Source organism: Mobula birostris, chromosome 12 (assembly GCF_030028105.1).
Source record: "Mobula birostris isolate sMobBir1 chromosome 12, sMobBir1.hap1, whole genome shotgun sequence".
Taxonomy (NCBI): Eukaryota; Metazoa; Chordata; class Chondrichthyes; order Myliobatiformes; family Myliobatidae; genus Mobula; species Mobula birostris.
The window spans coordinates 47693066-47713892 of record NC_092381.1 but is presented as its reverse complement, the minus strand read 5'-3'; positions in this window follow the sequence as shown (position 1 = coordinate 47713892).

The window sequence follows — 20827 nt, the reverse complement described above, 5'->3', positions numbered from 1 at the left end:
TGTGATACCCTCATTCAGTAAAATCCGTCGTTAGCACACGTCTTTCTCACAGCTACTAGAATACAGGGAGACAAACAAAACTATAGCGTAATTAGTAAATAAAACGAGCCTCTCAGTAGTCGATGAGCAGAAATGTTCCTGAAGAACTGAAGGTTATTACAAGATAGTCATATTAACTGCGGAGCGGTGTTGTACTCTTGGGTAATCGTCGTAACAAGTGGCAAATTGACAATCCCGATTTGGCTAATCATATTTTGATCAGTAAATTCAAAATAGATGTTATCACACTGCTTGCATTTGCTGGATATAGTTTTCTAGTGAGCTTTAGTTGGTGAAAGACAAACAAAAAATAGAGTACTTTTTGGACGTCGGTGCTTAATTTCCTTGGTTACTGCATCTTGGTAATCTGCCAAGTGCTGTGTCGTACGCCTGAAAATTCCAGTTTTCACCATCATGAAAACTCCCATTTCTGTATGGAGTGACAGGAGCTGTCACCAGGTCAGTTTTTAGCTCGTGCCAATGGCCACAATAGGTCAGGATAAAGATAGTAAGCCCAGACAAAATCAACAACGGCAATATGGGGACAGCATAGCAAAGAAGAGACTTTCCAGAGGGTGGGTCTCCTGTAAGTCAGCGTTCTCATTCGTTACGCTTATAAAGTCCACCCAATCCGTTAGAGAAAAAAATATTGTAATTGCTCTAAGGTTTTAAGTTTGGCAAGTTTTTGTAAGAATTCCAAATGAAGAAAAGTTGCAAAAATTTCCACTTAAAGTTAATACAGTAGATACAAGTACATAAGTATCTGAAAAAGCATTTCATAACCACATAGTATCAGTCAAGATCAGATGGCAGGCAGCTTTGTAGAGACAAGTGAGGGAGGAAACTCTTATAAGCTGGCAAGACTGAAGGTCAGGTCGTTGGGAGCCTGGGTACTCAATGGTTAAACTGTTATACCGATTTTTACAAGGAAAAGAAGAAACTGCAACTCCCATATTCTGAAATATTATATGCATACTTATAATTAGGAGCAGGAGTAGGCCAGACGGCCTCTTCAGATGGAAGACATGGTAATGATATGGATTACAATGAGGTTAAATATTAGAGCAGTATTTTGAATATTCTACTTCAGAGTCAAGCATTTACTGGGCACAGGAAACAGACCAAAGCTGTTGAGAAGAGGGGTGATGAGCCAGAACTAGGAAAAACCCAAATCCATGTGGAAATTGATGTGCTTCAGGATGAGGTTATTGGGGGGTGGGGTAGCAGGAACACAAGGGGACTAAAGATAGATCATAGGTCTTTACAAGAGGTAATGGCAGGATAACCTATTACACAGCTAAACCTACAACCAAATTTGCTCCTTGGTGTATTTACAAAACACTACCTTGGGACATTTTGTGTTACAATAAGAAAATATGTGTTGTAGATTTTTAAAAAATACAAAATCTGATTAAGCAATCATTCATATGTGTCATATGGCGTGGGCGATTATGGTCTTTCCATGACCATGATAGCACTTGGTAAATTTTTCTACCGAAGTGATTTGTCGTTGTCTTCTGGGCAGGGTTTTGACAAGACGGGTGGTCCCGGCCATTTTCAATGCTCTTCAGAGATTGTCTGCCTGGCGTCAGTGGTCCCATAACCAGGACTTGCTTCCATGGCTTCACATAAACCTGATTGTCAGGGCTGGGGGGGCAGTTGCTACGCCTTGCCCAAGGGTGACCCACAGACTAGTGGAGGGAAGGAGAGCTTCACACCTCTGTTGATGGAGACGTATCTCCGCCCCACCACACCGAGCAATAGTGAATCTAAAATAGAGGGCCTCAAGGTGAATGTCTGAGTAGTAATACTCAGGTCAAGAAACTGGATTGTTCAGCACCAGTTTACCACACAAACACAAACACAAACCCAAATCTAAAATGTGGCACGTGGAGTTCTTGTCTCATCATGTGCTGGGTATGAGGGGACTTCTTCATTAAATACCGAAGGTGGCAACTACTCTGCACAAATAACTGATGTGCTAATTGATCCTTGTCTCAAAGTGAAGAGGCTCTGGTCCAATAGCATGGCCACTTGCATTATCTTCACCCCTCATGATTTTACATGCCTCTATAAAGTCACCCCTCAGCCTTTGGCACTCCAGGGTAATCAGACCTGGCCTATTCAGCTCTACTTATCAATCATACCCTCCAAAACATAACTGATTTTTTTCTGCACCCTTTCCAGCATATGGACCTCCTTCCTACAGTTGGGTGACTACACAAAACTCCCCATTTCCTTTTTGCTATGTCGGTCCATGGACCCCTCTACTGCCATAATGAGACTACTCTCAGGTTGGCAGGGCAATAGCTCGTATTCTCTTTGGGTAACCTCACACCTGATGGCAGGAACATCAATTTTTCCCCTCTCCCCTACTCTCCTTTCTCATTCTCCATTCTGGCTCCTCTCTTCCCCCTTCTCTTCTCCTCACCTGCCTATCCACTCCATCTAGTGCAACTTCTCATTCCCTTTCTCCTTAGCTTCACTCACATTTCCTTTTAGATTCCTTCTTCTCCAGCCCTTTACCTTTTCCACCTATTATCTCCCAGCTTTTCACTAAATCCCCCTTTCCCTCCCATCCACCTACCTGTCTTCATCTATCAGCTGCCAGTTTGTACCTCTCCTCCCCCATCCATCTCCTTGTTCAAGCTTTTCCCCCCTTCCTTTTCAGTCCTGATGAAGGGTCTCAGCCCAGACCATCGACTCTTTATTCCTCTCAATAGGTGTTACCTGTCCTGTCGTGTTCCTCCAGCATTTTGTGTGTGTTGTTCCGGATTTCCAGAATCTGCAAAATCTCTTGAGTTTATAAGACTGGAAGATATAGGAGTACAATTAGGCCATTCAGCCCATTAAGTTTGCTCTGTCATTCCTCCTTAGTTGTTTTATTATTCCTCTCAACCTCCTTCTCCTACCTTCGCCCTGTAACCTTTGACACCTTTACAAATGAAGAACATGTCTTTAAATATACCCAATGACTTGGCCTCTACAATCATCTCTGGCAATGAGTTCCTCAGATTCACCATCCTCTGGCTAAAGAAATCCCTACTTATTTATGTTCTAAAGGGATATCCTTGTCTTCTGACATTGCGCCCTCATGTCTTTGACATCCCCCTCACACCAACAACAGGAAATATTGTCTCCACTTTCACTCTATCTAGGCGCTATCTTTCAATATTACAATAAGTTTCAATGAGATCCCCATCATTCTTCTAAACTCCAGTGAGTACAGGCATAGAGCCATCAACACTGCTCATAAATTAACTCCTTCATTCCTGGGATAAACCTCATGAATCTCCTCTGGCCTCTCTCCGATGCCCACACCATTTTTTTACATAAGGGGCCCAAAACTGCTCACCATATTCCAAGTGCAGACTGACTAATGCTTTATGAAGCCTCAGCATTACATCCTATATACTGTACTCTAGCCCTCTTGAAATGAACACTAACAGTGCATTTGCCTCCCTTACTGCAGACTCAACCTGCAAGCTAACCTTTGAGGAGCATTAGTGTAAGATTCCCTACACTAGATAGGGGTGCCACCATAATGTAGCAGTTAGCTCGGGGTGTCGAAGTTTGGAGATCAAATCCAATGTCATCTGTAAGGAGTCTGTATGTCCTCCCCGTGGAATGCGTGGGTTTTCTCTGAGTGCTCTGGTTTCCACCCACAGTTCAAAGATATCCTGATTGGTATGTTAATTGACCATTGTAAATTGTCTGGTGATTGGACGAGGGTTGAATCGGGAGTTGCTGCAGCCATGTGGCTCAAAGGGATGGAACAGCCTTCTCCGCATTGTATCTCTAAATAAAATAAAGTTAAATTAATTTCTTCTACCAAAGTGCATGACCGTACACTTCTCTACACTGTATTTCATTTGCCGCTTCTTTGCCCATTGTCTCAATCTGTCCAAGTCCTTCTGCAGACTCCCTGCTTCCTCAACACTACCTGCTCCTCCACCTATCTTTGTATCATCCATGAACTTGGCTACAAAACATCAATTCCATACTCCAAATTATTGACCTACAATAAGAAAAGATGCTGCCCCAACACCAAGTTCTGTGGATCATCAGTAGCTTCCAGCAGCCAACCAGAAAAGGCACCCTTTATTCCCACTGTTTACCTCCTGCCAGTCATCCAGTCTTTTACCCATGTTAGTCTTTTTCCTGCAATACCACAGGCTATTATCTTGTTTAGCAACCTCATGGGTGGCACCTTGTCAAAGGCCTTCTGAAAATCTAAGTAAAGAACATTTACTGACTTTTCTTTGCCTATCCTACCCATTATTTTCTCAAAGAATTCCAAAAGATTTGACAGGCAAGATTCCCCCTTATGGAAACTATGCTTTTTCAGCCTATTTTATCATGTTCCTTCAAGTACTTCGAAACAGCATCCCAACAACTGAAATAAGGCTAATTGGTCAATAATTTCCTTTTTTCTGCCTCCTTCCCTTCTTAAAGAGTGGAGCGCATTTGCAATTTTCTAGTCTTCCGGAACCACTCCAGAATCTAGTGATTCTTGAAAGATGTCTGTACTCCAAGTATGGTTTCACCAACATCTTGTAACATAATGTCCTGCTGCTTGTCCTCAATTCCCTGACTAATGAAGGCAAGTGCACCAAATCATCACCATATCTACATGTGTCACCACTTTTAAGAAAAACACAAAATACATAATTCCTATTTCCAGTACAATGATATAGGAGAGAGGGTCTGGTATGCAGGGTCCACTGTGCAAGATCAATGGAAAGTTGTAAACTCGTCCAGTCCATCATGGGCACTAGCCTCTCCAGCATTGAAAACACCTACAAAAGACAATACCTCAGAAAGGCAACATCCATCATTAAGGACCCTCATCATCCAAGATCTCTTCTCTTTGCTTCTTCCCCTCCATCAGATTATTGAATAGACAATGAACTCAAGTACATTACCTCACTTTTTTTTGCTCTGTTTTTGTACGACTTATTTGTTTTAATACAAATATATCTTATTGTAATTTATAGCTTCTTACTAGACAACAGGGTGACCCGTTGGCGCACCCTTTGAGAGAAGGGTAGTGCAGTCTGATGTGACCAGAATGAATATTAAATTTTCCTGAATGCTGTTGGTATCGCCTTGCTTTGGAAACTGAAGTAGAAAACCTCAGTTTATTAAAGAAGAACGACACTTAGCAAAGCAAATATAGCTGCTCCTCATTTAATGAAGGACACTTTTGATGGCATTATTTCTGGTTTATCTGCCACCCTTGTGCCTCTTGTTGTCATTCTGGAGAAGTGCAGCCCTTTCATCCCCTGTCTCTTCATCTCTTCTGCTGTTTGTTGTTTGTCTCTGATCCTGGAGATGTGCATGCCTCTCCTCCTCTGTCTCTTCTTCTTTCATCTTTTTTTGTCCTTACTCTTTGATCCTGGAGTCGTGCGGCCCTGGCCTCATCCAATTCTTGTTCTCTCCCTCTCCTTGCTGCTTCCCGATGATGTTTGGTGTCATCTCTTGACCATAATGTCCCCCTTCCCTTTCCATGCAGCATAATTAGGCTGACCACTTTTTTCCCCTAGTGCTGGATAGAAGATACGAAGCAGTAACACCAAAGGATGCTGATTATTCTTGATGATGTGGTTGGCACTCTCCTAAATGGACGTGATATAGTCACTACTGTCTTTTGACTGCAGCAAAGGGTTTAATGGGTGTCTCGAAGTATGTCATTACAATAAGATTTAATTATCTCTTATTGATGGGTGGCAGTTAGATCGTTCCCAATCCTGCACATGCTGTTGGTGGGGATTAGCAGAATGTGACCCCATGAAATAGAGCTGCCCTGCCCTTTTGCTCTGGTAGGTGTTGCTGCTGAGACTGGCTGTGCGCATGCGTCGGGCTGTCGCGTCCCAATTTCCATGATGGCTGATCAGGTCTCAGGTTAAAAGGGAGCCTGTTTATTTTGGCAAATGAGCAATTTTATATGAATATATAACCCTGAACTTTCCCTGCATTCTGTAAGTTAGAGCATTTTAATTTGATTTATCCAAAAAAAGTGCCGCTGTAATGCACCATTTGCGCTAATTGGAGGTCACAAACAGACAGCGAGACAGACAGAACATGAGAGTTTTAGTAGTATATAGATATTGTGTATTGCAATGTACTGCTGCCATAAAACAACAAATTTCATGACATATGCCAGTGATTCTGATACTGTAATAGAATTTAGGTTGGCATGGCAACCAATATTAAGCAATCTGCTTTTTGTTGGAATAGCTTAATAAGGAATTAGAACTGGAAGTGTGGTTAAGATCATTTAATACATGATTCACTAACAAAAGTGATTGCAAATCAAAATTAAACATAGTCAGGTGACACAGAGATGCAACAGTTAGTGTTGTTGTCTCACAGCACCTGAGACCAGATGCCAACCCTGAACTGTGGGGCTGTCTATATGGAGTTTTCACATTCTTTCTGTCACCACATGGGGTTTATCTGAACACTTCAGTTTCCTCCTGCATGTCAAAGGGGTGCAGGCTGATAGGTAAACTGGCTACTATCAATTGTCCCCAGTGTAACTAGGTGGCAGGTGCTTGTGGAGAGAGTTGATGAGGATGTGAGAGGAAAACTGGGTTGAGATAGATGATTGTTGCTGCAGATAGGGTGAGCTAATGGGGTGTAACACTCTTCAGTTAATATTACGGCTTTCATTGAAGGAAGGAGTTGTGGGCTGGAGTCTAATATTGTATGGGAAATACAGTGGTTTCTCCACAGACACGTCATTGTCAATTTGCTCTGATGAGTAGATCATCAGCACAACCAGGTTCTTGTTCACTGCTTGTAAAATGATGGAAATTTCAGGATGTAAACTATTCTTGGCACCATGGCACAGGGCTCTTTAAAGTGGGGAGGGAGGGGGAGTAAAGAGAAATGTCACATTCCTTGGAGTATGAAATTAGGAGAACTAGATAAGTAAATAGGCAACTCTGACATTTATTCCTGCTACAGCTCTGTCTTTGTGCCTATTATTTTGGCAAGGTGTCCTTGTCCTCCTCTCATTACCCTTTCTCCTGTCTCCAAAACTTTGCTTCCATTTAAACACCCTCCTTCTGGTCTTTTACCCTCTCTCAACCTTTTGATTTCCAATTATGAATGCGACATCAACCACCTTGACCTCTCTACTCCCCTCAGCTGCAGCAGCCTCACCCCGTCCAAAAATGCAATTTATCCTGCAGTTGTAGAAGACGTAACACTCTTCCCTCATCACCATCCAGGGATACAAACAATCCTTCCAGGTGGGCAGAGATTCACACACACCTCATCCAACCTTCTTTATAGCATATGGAGTTCTCATTGTGGACTTGTGCACATTGGTGAGTCCAAGCGCAGAATCAGTGACCAATTTACTGAGCATCTACACATTCTTTGCAATGGCTGTCTGAAATTCTCCATCTGCAAACTCTTTTAATTCTCCTTCCCATTCCCACTCTGTCCTTAGCTTCCTCCACTGCCAGGATGAGGCCAGATGCCATCTAGAAAATCAGTGCCTTATAATATGTCCAGGTAGTCTAAAACCAACATGAATTCTATAATTTCAGGTAACCTGCTTCTTCTCGGTCCCTTCTTCTCTCCTGATCTGCCCAGGTCCCTCACATACACCTTTCTTCTTAACCACCTACTCCTCACCAGCTGCCTCCTATCACCCAGTTTCTTTCTCCATTTTGCCTATTGCCCATCCCTCCCATTTGGTTCCATACTGCAGTCTTTTGTTATCCCCACTTAATACCTCCCATTCTCTGTGGCAATCTGTACCATTCCCTCCCCCATCTGACTCCATCTGCCAATCAGCTCCTTCTCTGCAGGATCCAGCCCCACCCCTCCCTCTTACCAGTTTATACTGACTATTTCCCTACTGCCCTTTCAGTCCAGTTGAAGGGCTTTAACATGAAACACTAACTGTCCATTTCCTTCCACAGATCCTACCTGACCCACTTAGTTCTTCCAGCAGCACTTTTTTGGGCATTGATTCCTCTAATTCATGCGGCACTGCTCTCAAAATTTCAGGGACCAGTGGTGGAGGACTGCTAAGCAAAAAGGAAGAAAAAATTGACAGTGAGGTAAACTGCAGAGAATATCAAAAACAAACAGTAAGAACTTCCATTGACAGATGAAATGCAAGATTTTAGATTTTGAGAACACTCAGTGCTCTTTTATTGTCATTTAGAAATGCATACATGCATTAAGAAATGATACAATGCTCCTCCAGAGTGATATCACAGAAAACAGGACAAACCAAAGACCAACACTGACAGAACCACATAATTATAACATATACTGTAGTTACAGCAGTGCAAAACAATACCGTAATTTGATAAAGAACAGACCATGGGCACGGTAAAAAAAAGTCTCAAGTCCCGACTCACTCCCGAGTCCCCGATAGCAGGCGGCAAAAGGGAGAAACTCCCTGCCATAAGAGGGTAGTGAAGGTAAGTGAGGGTCCTCTAGAGTGTAAGGAATTAAACAAGAAAATAGTAGATAAGGTAAACCAAAATATTCCTCCAATCTTCATCTTGAGGTAGAAGATACAGTGAACAGCCCAAAGAACTTCATCAAGGCCTTTGACAAGGTCCTGCATGGGAGGTTGGTCTAGAAGGTTCAGTCACTTGGTATTCAGGTTGAGGTAGTAAATTGAATTAGACATTGACTTCACAGGAAAAACCAGAGGGTGGTAGTAGATGGCTGTCTCTCCGACTGGAGGCATCTGACCAGGGGTATGCCGAAGGATCAGTGTTGGGTCCATTGTTATCTACCATCCACATCATTGTTGTAGATCACAATGTGGATGATCTGAATCAGCAAATTTGCAGATGACACCAAGACTGGGGGCATACTGGACAGTGAGGAAGACCATCAATGCTTGTATCGGGATCTGGACCAGTTGGGAAAATGGAGGTTAATTCAGACAAGTGTGAGGTGGTGCACTTTGGGAAGACCAAGCATAGTAGTTCTATGGTGAGTGGTAAGGCACGGAGGAGAGCGAAAGAGCAGAGGGATCTGAGAATACAGATCTGTAACTGTTCGAAAGTGACATCACAGGTAGATAGGGTCATAAAGAGACCATTTTGTACATTGGCCTTCATGAATCAAACTACTGAGTATGTGAGTTGGGATATTATGTTAATGTATAGGATGATGCTGAGGCTTAATTTGGAGTACTGTGTGCAGTTCTAGTTGCCTACCTAAAGGAAAGATATCAATAAAATTGAAAGAGTGCAGAGAAAATTTACAAGGATGTTGCTAGGCCTTGAGGACATGAGTTATAGGGAAAAGTTGAATAGTTTAGGACTTTATTCTTCAAAGCATAGAAGACTGAGGTATGAGATAGAGTAAATGCAAGCTTTTTCCAATGAAGTTGGGTGAGACTAGAAATGGAGATCATAGCATAAGGGTGAAAGGTGAAATATTTAAGGGGAACATGAGGAGGATCTTCTTCACTCAGAGGGTGGTGAGTGTGTGGAACAAGCTGCCAGCAGAAGTGGTGGACATGGGTTTGATTTCAACATCTGAGAAATTTAGCTATGTACATGAATGGGAGGGGTATAGAGTGCGATGGTGCAGCTGCAGTTCAAGGGACTAGATCGGCTGAAGGGCCTCCTTCTCTGTTGTAGCATTCTGTGACTACAGATCTTGCAACTGACACAGCAGAGAAGAAAAATCAAGGGAGGACTGCAGTTTCAGTCACTCATTGGCAGAGATGGGAAGATAGAAACAAGGCGGTAATTTTGTGACACGGTGAAATATCAGCAACCCAAATGCCATGCAGCATCAATCACATTCATTTTAACAGGGAGGGAAATAAGTTCACCTTTATAACAATGTTGCAAAATTCTTTACAAATTCATCCACCGGGCCCTTCACATGTAGAAACAATTGGCGGAATCATGGGTGAGGACTCCTCAGCGCCATCAATTTGTTTGTAGGGCAGTGTCACTTGCATTTGTAAACTGTTGCAGTTTGGGGAAATCAGTAGGGCAGAAACTAGTTTTAACTTTACATCTCATACTGCCAAAATGCTGAATCTAGTGCAGATAGTAGAGCCAGATGGGTGCAATGGAATGAGTAGGTATCCTCCTCAAGGTTCTGCAGGACTGAACACAAATGATCCACCCATTCACCGAACATTGACAGACTGTATGATGTACCAACAGACCTGAATACATTGACCACGACCACAGGGAGAATCAAGGTATGCGGTTTAAGTAAAAGTGGATTCATTCATGTCATGCGGCAGTGTCCATAAATTCTCCTTGTATGAGTGGAGAATTCCTTGGAATACCCAATACAGCAGTTATGAGTTCTGCTGCCTTTGAACTTGGCTACATAGACTCTGTATATCATCATATCTGCCAAATGAGGAGGAGTCTGGGCAGCATTAAATCTGCTCCAAAGTGCTCTCAGCAGAATGGTAGCAATTAAGCGTGCTGGGCCATGATAAAGATATTGAAAAGGGATATGGAAATAGGATCTCTGTACAAAGTGCTTCCAGTTTATTCTCATTGGAATTCCTTTTTTCCTCAATGGTTGTATTCCTCTGATTTATACTACATCTGTATGACACCGCAGGGTAGTAAGATTTACTTTCTACAGAAGAAAAGTACAGGGAAAAAAATCTACTTCATATAATTCCTATCAGGAGTCAGACAGTTACTTCTATCCAGCAATACTTCACTGTTGTTAGGGTTGTCCCTGTTAATGCATCAGTTAGCTTGTCTTAGTGATGAAAAATTAGAAGCACATGCAGCAACAGTTCTTCTTTCTTCCCTGATGCTGTAACAAAGGTGTCCAATAAGGAAGCAAACACCCCTTACCTTCACAATAGCCCCTTCTTGTTAAATTAAGTCATCTTATTCATACTAAAACTTAGAGCAATCCCACCTGACATCCATCTAATTGTCTTTATTGACCTATTGTTTTCATTTCTGATTTCAACCTGTCAAATTCAACCAAAAGTTCCTACAAAGGACTGTGAGAACAGCCAAGGGGAACTTAGGAGTCTCCCTAACATCCATTTATCAGGAGCACTGCGTATGCAGGGCCCTTAGTATTATTCGCCATCTGCCCATTCATCCAGCATCCTCTGTGACTTTCTACCATCAGGCAGGAGACTATGATGCATAAAAACAAGAACGGTCAGGATGAGCAACAGTTTCTTCCCCCAGGCCATTAGGATTCTGAACTCTCTGCCAAATCATATTCAGTGTCAATGGTTAATCAGTTCCCGTACAATATTAATGCACTTTAGTTTGTTATTTATGTGTGATTCATCTGTAGATTTTATCCTTACCTTCATAAGTTATCGTGTGTTCTGTGTCTTATGTGTACGACTGTGCTTTACACCCTGGTTCAGAGAAACACAGCCTCATTTCTATTTACATTATATGACTATATATGTAATGTACATGAATATAGTTAAATGACATAAACTTGACTTGATGATATCTTTTCCTAGCAGATTTTTTTATAATGAAATTAGTAATCTACTCTACCCATTGGCCAAGACCTAAAACAACTTGTTCCGTAAGTAGTCCTTTGGGATATTGTTCAGAATGTGTTCAATGAATTCTTCCAAATGTCCTATACAACTTCTGTTATTTCTCTAATCCAACCAAAGATCAAAGTCACTAACAATAACCTGATTGCACTTGCAACATATTCATCTGATTTATACTACATCAGGGCATCTGCTGTTGATGGGCTTGCCAATGTTTTTATCACGTCATATCTACTCTGACTAGAATTCTACTTCCTGGTTTTCTAGCCCTAGATTATTTCTTACTACAGTAGTTTTATTATCCTTAAAGATAAAGTTAGTGACATACATATGAAATTAAGGTTAAAATTAGAGTTTAAACATTTAAACATAGAACTTAAACAATTACCTTGGGATTAATTTCCACATATAAAATGATCCTTTTAGGGCCTCAGTGTCTGTTTAGTAATAATTATTGCCTATTGTGCCATTATACCTCATTCAATTTACTCATATTTTGCAGCAATGATTGTACGCAGAATATTGAAGCCCTGGTCAATTAAGTGGCTTAGTAAAATGCAGCCATAAGGTCCTCAAAAGTACATCAATATGGAGGAGTGAGTTATCACCCACAGTGACCTGGGTTTCTATATTTAACCATGTGTATTCAGCAAAGGATTTGCTAACAGATTAACAGAGAAATGCTGGTAATTGCTGACTGTTTTGCTTTCCTCACAGCTGTAAAACTTAGCCATAACTCCAGTTATAGAAAAATACCATTTACACTTTTATGCACATCATAATCATCAGGGTTTTACTAGAAAGAATACTTAACAGGTTTATGAGAAAATAAGATGGCAGATGGAAACATTGATGTAAAAGTAAATTTAAAGTACAGCATGTGGTTTGGTTGCCTTTAGCTGCTTCATGATAATTTTGAAAAATTCAGGACATTTGAATTTCTTACCTGAGCCATTTAGTCACATTGCACAATTGTTTCTGCAATAGATACATTTTATTTGAGTCTACAAATTTAACACAATAAATGTAGATAGCCTCACTGCTTATTGGCATATTAGAATAGTGTAGGCCTCATTGGACTGTTGGCAAAATAAGTACATGTGTAAGGTAAACTGAAGTTTGGTTTCAGAGGGAGTCACTTTCAGTGCAAACACATCTTCAATGAAGTCGTAATGGCAGAGTGTAGGGAATTCTGTGCCCTGTGTTGATTTACAGTAGATTGAAACTGCCTCCAACAAAGAAGTAATACCTTCAAAAACAGTACTGTTTTTGATGTGCAATTGAAAGTCCCTGTGACCTTTGTGAGAACTGTATCTCATGCCAGCAGCAGTCAACTATGAACCAGGTCTCTGTTCAAAAGAATAGCAGATGTTGACAAATGACACCTCACTGTTATCGCTGCTTGCAGGAGTGAAACTGTAATTGAGAAGATAATATAAATAATTAGTGTGGAACTGTAACACTGTATATCATAAAATGTTTGTTGGAAACTTAATTTTTTATGTTCAGTATCTTAATATTATATGTAAACATGACATCCTTCATTGTTCAGCTCGCTCAACATTCAAAATTGGTACCAGCTTCAGCATGAGAGAGTTGTCACACCAATATTGTATGATCTCTAGACAGACAAGGAAAAGGTTTACTTAAAAACAGATGCCCACATGAACAGAGCTTCCCTCAATGATGTCCTGATACTAATTAAATATTTAATGTTAGCTAACAGTTAATAATACACAAAAAGTTAAATTGGAATATATTAATTAAAAAAAGACAAGAGCTGATGGTGATAAGTCTGCAGTTCAGTTCAATGAGTGGGACACAGCAGGACTTTAAAAATAATTCTTGCACAGAGGTTCTAATCTAGAATTTAATGTCCAAAAAACTGGCAAAAACAAGGGCCAAATAGAAATTTCAAAGGGGAAATGGATAAGCATTTGAGGGTGAATAATATGCAGTCTGTGGGGAGGAAAAGCAGACAAAATATATTGCTTCATGATACATCATTGGATTTGATGGGCCAATGTCCTTCTGTGAAGCTCATTTTGTCATTGTGAGTAATTTGTAACTGCATGGTTAAGTGGTAGAGATTGGAAGAGCATTCTGGATTCTTTTCGATATGACCAATAACTTTTACAAGAGCAAATAAGTGCCTATTGTAAATAAATCCTTGGTAGATGCCAATTGGAGGGCCACCCTTTTGCACTATAGGATTCTTTCATTGGTCCATGTTCGGGAAGTGGCAGCTGATGGAATCTGATTGGAGAGTAGAGTGAACCATGGAGAGTGGATAGAAAACTACAGTGGTCCAGCTTTCCCATCACTTTCCTTCTCCCGTCTCTCATCTTTCCTGAAAGTGTAAAGATGTACATGAGTACAGTCTAAACATCAAGGATAACAGCACTGCTGCCCATTCTGCCTCTTGTTGTGTGTCGAGGCATATAGAAGGAATACCTCTCTCTTAACTTATTAATCACTCCACAGTCAGCTGGAGCAATCCTAAGGCCAGGAAGATGGTTCTGACAGTGACCTTAACCTTGACTTGTAAAGCAGACTAGACGCGGATGGAAATCTGTCCCACGTCTTCCATCAAACCATATGAGCATCATTTTAAGAAGCTTCAGAATTCTGACATGGTACAGGAAGTCAATGGAAGTCTCGGTGATGGTTGGAATTAGTTTTAAAATGAGCAGTCAGCCTTCAGAATGTTATGCAGCAGAATTACAAGCAAGTGCGTGAGTTATCCAGTAAATAACACAGTCACAAAGTAAACAGCATTATGTAAATTTACTTGGTCTGTGTGTGGCCAACACTCATTGTGCTTTGGAAGTATATCATAAAACCTCATCTGACACTGTTGAAAAATGGCTTTACATGAGGAAGGTCTAGAAGCAGGACTTCAGAAAATACCCACTGAACAACTGGAGTAGCAGAAATGATCAGGAAGTGTTTATAATCTGTTTCATCATGATTAAAGAGAATTTTCAGAGGCACACTTCTGAGACTAGTGCTTTTGTTCATTCTCAATAAAACATCTGGCCTTTTCCTCTTGTAGACTTTGTTGTCAATCCAGGGAGAGAAAATTGCAATATTTAGAGACAAATGCTGGAAATCTGGAGCAACACACAAATTGTTGGAGGAACTCAGCAGGTCAGGCAGTATAGAACATAGAATAGTACAGCACAGTACAGGCCCTTTGTCCCACAGTTTTGTGCCGACCTTTAAACCCTGCCTCCCATATAACCCCCCAACTTAAATTCCTCCATATACCTGTCTAGTAGTTGATTGGAGAGTACAGTGGACCATGGAATGGAGGTGACGAGGGGAAGAGGAGAGATGAAGATCTGAGTGATGGGCAGGGGAGAAAGAAGAAAGGCAGTATGTGGACTGCAAGGAATAGGAAAACAAAAGGGGGCACAGAGGAAAGTGGTTACTGGAAGTGATAGAAATGTATGTTGATTCCATCAGGTTGAAGGCTAACAAAACGGAACTTGCAGTGTTCTTCCTCTAATCGGTGTCTCGCCTCAACTTCGCAGTTCAGGAGGTCATGTTGGTGTGGGAATGGGAAGTGGAATTAAAATTTAAATGGCTGGTCACCAGGAGATCCTGGCTGTTATGGCAGATGGAGCGAAGATGCCCAAAGAAGTGATTTCCCCCCATCTGTATCTGGTCTTACTGATATAGAGGAGGTCACATTGAATGCAATGAATGATACCAATGGATTCAAGATCCTGGAAGGACTTTTGAGACCTTTGAATGGTGGTGAGGGAAGGTAAAGGATTGGGAAGCTTTTAAAACAAAACAGAAGGCAAATAAAAAAATCGTAGAGAAAGGATGAGCCAGCCAATAAAATAAAAGAGAATACAGATACAATAAGTTTTTTTTCAGATATATATCCTGTAGAAAGTCAAAGAAAGACTAGAGTGAATATCAGTCTGCTGGAAAATAAATCTGGAGAGCTAGTAATGGGAGACAAAAAAAATAGAGGATGAACGTATTAAGTATTTTGCATCAGCCTTCACAGTAGAAGACACTAGCAGAATGCCAGAAATATGAGAGTGTCAGGAGGCAGAAGTGAGTGTAGTTGCTATTGCTAAGGAGAAGGTGCTGGGGAAGTGGAAATGTCAGAAGGTAGATCAGTCAAGTGGACCACATGGACTGCACCCCAGGGTTTGGAGAGGTAGCTGAAAAGATTGTGGAGACATTAGCAATGATCTTTCCAGAACCACTAGATCCTGGAATGGTTCCGGAGGACTGGAAAATTGCAAATGTTACTCCACTCTTCAAGAAGGGATAGAGGTAGAAGAAAGGAAATTATAGGCCAGATGATCTCAGTGGTTGGGAACATTTGGAGTTGATTGTTAAGGATGTGGTTTTGGGGCACTAGGAAGCACATGACTAAGTAGGCCAAAATCAGCATGGTTTCCTTAAGTGGAAGTCTTGCCTGACAAGTTTGTTGGAATTCTTTGAGGAAATAACAGGCAGGATAAACAAAGAAGAGCCAGTGAATGTTGTTTATTTGGATTTTCAGACCCTTGACAAGGTGCCAAAAAAATGAGGCTAGTTAACAAGATAAGAGCCCATGGTATTACTAGCATGGATAGAAGATTGACTGACTGGCAGGAGAAAGAAAATAGGAATAAAGGGGGCCTTTTCTGGTTGGCTGCTGGTGACTCGTGATGTGCCACAGGGGGTCAGTTTTGGGACTGCTGCTTTTCACATTACGTGTATGTCAATGATTTAGAAGGAGTTGGTAGATTTGTGGCCAAGTTTGCAGATGATACAAAGGGGCAAGTAGTATTGAGGAAGCAGTGTGTCTACAGAAAACTGGGAGAATGGGCAAAGCAGTGGCAGATGGAATACAGTGTCAGGAACTGTACAGTCATGCACCTTGGAGAAGGAATAAAGGTGTATACTATCTGAGTGGGGAGAAGATTTAAACAAAGTGACCTGGGAGTCCTCGTGCAGGATTTCCTAAAGATTAACTTGCGGGTTGAGTTGGTGGTAAGGAACGGAATTGCAATGTTAGCATTCATTTTGAGAGGACTAGAATATAAAAGCAAGAATGTAATGCTAAAGCTTTATAAGGCATTGGTCAGACCACACCAAGTATTGTGAGTAGTTTTGGGTCCATTATCTAAGAAAGATAACCTGGCATTGGAGAAGAGGGACCAGAAGAGGTTCACAAGAATGATCCCATGAATGTAAGGACTAACATACAAGGAGCATTTGATGGCTCTGGGCCTGGACTCACTGTAGTTTAGAAGAACGAAGGGAGATTTCATTCAAACATATGAAATATTGAAAGGCCTAGATAGAATGAATGAGGAGAGGAGAGGAGAATGAGTGGGCGAGTCTAGAACCAGAGGACACAGCCTCAGAATAGAGGGATATCCACTTAGAACAGATGAGGAGGAATTTCTTTAGCTAGAGGCGGTGAATTTGTGGAATTCATTGCCAGCGATGGCTGTGGAGGCCAATTCATTGAGTATGTTTAAAGCAGAGGTTGATTAGTTCTTTGTTAGTCAGGATGTCAAAGGTTACAGGGAGAAGGCAGGAGAATGGGGTTGAGCAGGTTAATACATCAGCCATGATAGAATGGCAGAGTAGATTCAATGGGCCAAATGGCTTAATTTTTCTCCTATGTCTTATGGTCAGTCCAGGCAAAAATGCAAAACAGTAATCGAGCAGTAAAATAGGGTCCTCAGCTTCTGCAAACTACTGTATCTTTCATTTTTTAAAAATCAGATTTTATGTGTAGGTAGTAAAGCTGGATTTTTTTGTCACCTTAGCTTTCATTTATGATAAGATGGTGTCCTTTCCAAATACTGATTTTTTTCTCTTCTGTTTCTCATAAGACATGGAAGTTATTGTTAAACTCAGTATTTATTCCCCATGAAAATGCAGTGAGGAGATGTCACAAACTGCTATAGTCAGTTGTGGAGATGGTTCCATGATGCTCCTGCTTCTTGGATCGCAGGTAGTGGAAAAGCTTTGGCCTTCATGAGGTTGGAGGTGAGTTACTTGCCACAGAATATTCAGCCTGCGATGCTTTTGTAACAATAGTATTTAGCTAGCTGTTCCAGTTAAGTTCCCATTCAATGGTACCTCATTGATGTAGATTGTAGGGAATTTATTCATAATGTCTTTGAATGTTAAAAAGTTGTGGTTCTGCCCTTAAATGACATATCCTAGTAATTATGTTGCACATATCAGCCCAAATCATAATTTTGCCAAAGGAAGATTACTGAAGCTTACTGAATGTAATTGCAATTAGAACACTTGTCTAAAGTTGTCCCTTATTGTCCACGTTGTAGATGTAAACACGCCATGGTTTTAGGAATTCCACTATTTTTTCCTAGCATCAAACATTACAAGATATCATGTTTTGTATCTAGTGAAATTCTTTTACATGGTTTACTACTTGCTATTAAATTTGCTGCCTCTATTTCAGGTATCTTGATGGTAAATAACATGGAAAGATCTTGATAAAACAACTGCTAGGTAGCAAACCTAACCTGCCAAATAGACAAAAAGAAATACCACGTCATCTGCAGTATGCATCAAAAAGTGAGTTGGAAAAAAACCAGAAAAAAACGTGTTGTTTGTTTGGCATTTTGAGTTTATTAGTTTATTTTTTTCCCTGAAACAAGTTCCATGAGAGCAAATGTTCACACCTTCTCTCATGCTCACACTTCATGTGATGTGTGAATTCCGTAAGGGCAAATTTCCATGACCTATCTTGATCATGAAGGAGGCTTGCCAGCAGCACTGCTTCATTAGAAGTTTGAGAAGATTTGATATGTCACCAAAGAGCTTAGAAAGTTTCCACAGACGAACAGTGGAGAATATTCTGACAGTAAGCATCACAGCATGGTACACAGGATTTTAAGAGGCTTCAGAGAGTTGTATACTTGGCCAACTCCATCACAGGTGCAACCCTTGCTACTGTTGAGGACATGTTCAAGAGGCAATGCCTCAAGAAGGCAGCATCATTACTGAAGACCCTCACCATCCAGGACATTCCCACTTCTGATTACTACTAATAGGGAGGAGCCTGAAGACCTCCATTCAATGATTCTGAAACAGTTTCCTCCACAGTCATCAGTCCATGAACATGACCTCAATATTCCTTTATCAAGGCTGGTATATTTTAACATTTCATTTAGGAAAGATGCAATTGCTTACTGTAATTGCTTTCAAAAAGGCAATAGATTGCATGAGAATGTAAATTTAAAACCTAATTTTCTTAACCATATTTAAAGTAGCTGAGCAAATGTGTTGGGGTTAAAAAGAAAAAAGAAGTTTGTAAGTGATATTACTATGTTCCCATACCTTGTATGCTTATGTCACTTTATGCTGTTCTTCTGTTACACTGAGTTAATTTCTAGTCATGGTGGTCTATATTTCAGGGTGCATCTCCCCATGGTTCAATGTGTGGACATCACACCATTCTTATTTCTCCAAACAGCTGATTAAAATACAATGGGCCTTGTGTCAGCATGTGCTGGGATATCCTACTGGGTGTAGTTATGAGCCTATAGAAATGTGTGACATTGTTGTAGCATTAACTGTTGGTGAATGGCGGTGGATAATTAAACCACCAATAGGGGGCAGAGGCTCCCCAGACTCAAAAATGATATTGCCCAGCATGTGAATGGCAAAGACAAAGTTCAGGCATGCACAATAGCATTCAACCAGAAGTGGATGGCTGGATGATGCATCTCAGTTTCCCTGGAGATGCCTATTGAAGTCATTCTTAAGGCAGTTCAATTCACTCCACATGATATCAAGATGTAGTTGAAAGCATTGAAAGTAAGAACAGGCAAGTTTTTTTTAACATAGTTAAATAAAAAGACACCAAATTACAACTAATTAAATCAAGGAGGGTTGCAGGATCAGGTGATGTGTTGTAACTGCATGATATGGGAGCTAATGGAGCCCATGTAGTTCCTGGTAGCCATATCTACAGCAGGATTTGGTTGCTCGAGGAACACAGACATAAAGATGATGACCTGGATTCTGAGCATCAAACAATGTGATGCATTATGGAGGTGGTGAGGGAGTTACTGTGTGTTCAGGAGGCAGTCACACCCATTAGATTAACGACTTCAAATTTGGTCTGTGGTTAGGGACAAGAGAATGGAACTGAGAGTGAGGCAGGTAAGGGGATTCAAGAGATAGAGAAGCCTCAGCCCTTGAGTTTGTTTAGCCAGGTCTGATATTCTTGCTCCCTGTGCGGGGGCTGTAGGAATGATGAACAACCAGACCATGGCACCATGGTTTAGGAGCCATTCAAAAGCAGGGAGAGAAGAGAAATACAGTTGTAACTTGAGAATAGGTACAATTCTCTGTCAGGACGATCGAGAGTACTGAAGGCTGTGTTGCCTGTCTGGTGCCCAGGTTCGGGACATCTCACGTCCTGCAAAGAAATTGGAATTGAGGGGGACTGATACAGTTGTAGTGGTCCTTGTGGGAACTAACAATGTATGAAGAACAAGGAAAGAGGTTCTGTAGGAGAATTCCAGCAGCCTCAGGACTAAATTTAAATCCAGAACCAAAAAGGTTCTGTATTGTTATTGAATCGTGTACAAATTGGCACAGGGTTGATGAGATAAGTAAAATGTGTAGCTCAAACATTGGCATGGCAGAAGTCGGTTTGAACTTGTGGGGTGTTGGCATCAGTACTGGGAAAGGAGAGAGCTGCTTTGATGGTGTGGGCCCCACCTGAACCATATTCCTATTGATTCACATAACAAGGGCTGTGGTTAGGCCTTTAAACTAAATAGTAATGGGGGTGAGTTCAACAGCTTGGGAAAGTATAAATAAAGTAAAAGGGAAGGAGAGTGCAGGAGAGATTGCTGAGGTATTCAAAATAAAGAATAAGGCAGACAGATGTTTAAGAGATAAGAATTTAAACTTCAAGCAACATGTAGACAAAATAGAGAAGTGTGTCAAATACAGGACTGCAGATGTGATATTTGAATGCATGCAGTATACAAAATAAGGTACCTGAGCTTACAGCACAGCTAGAAATTGGCGGATATGATGGTCAGAGTTGTGGTTGAAAGCAGCTCATAGCTGGGAGCAAAACATCCAAGGATACACATTCTATCGAAAAGACAAGCAGGTGGACAGAGGGTTGGAAGGCTGTGCCAGTTAAAAAAACATATAATCCTATCCTTAAGAAAGAAGAGATATATGATCAGAAGGTGTGGAATCTTTTTGGGTAACATTAAGAAATTGCAAGAAAATTATATACAGGCCTCCAAA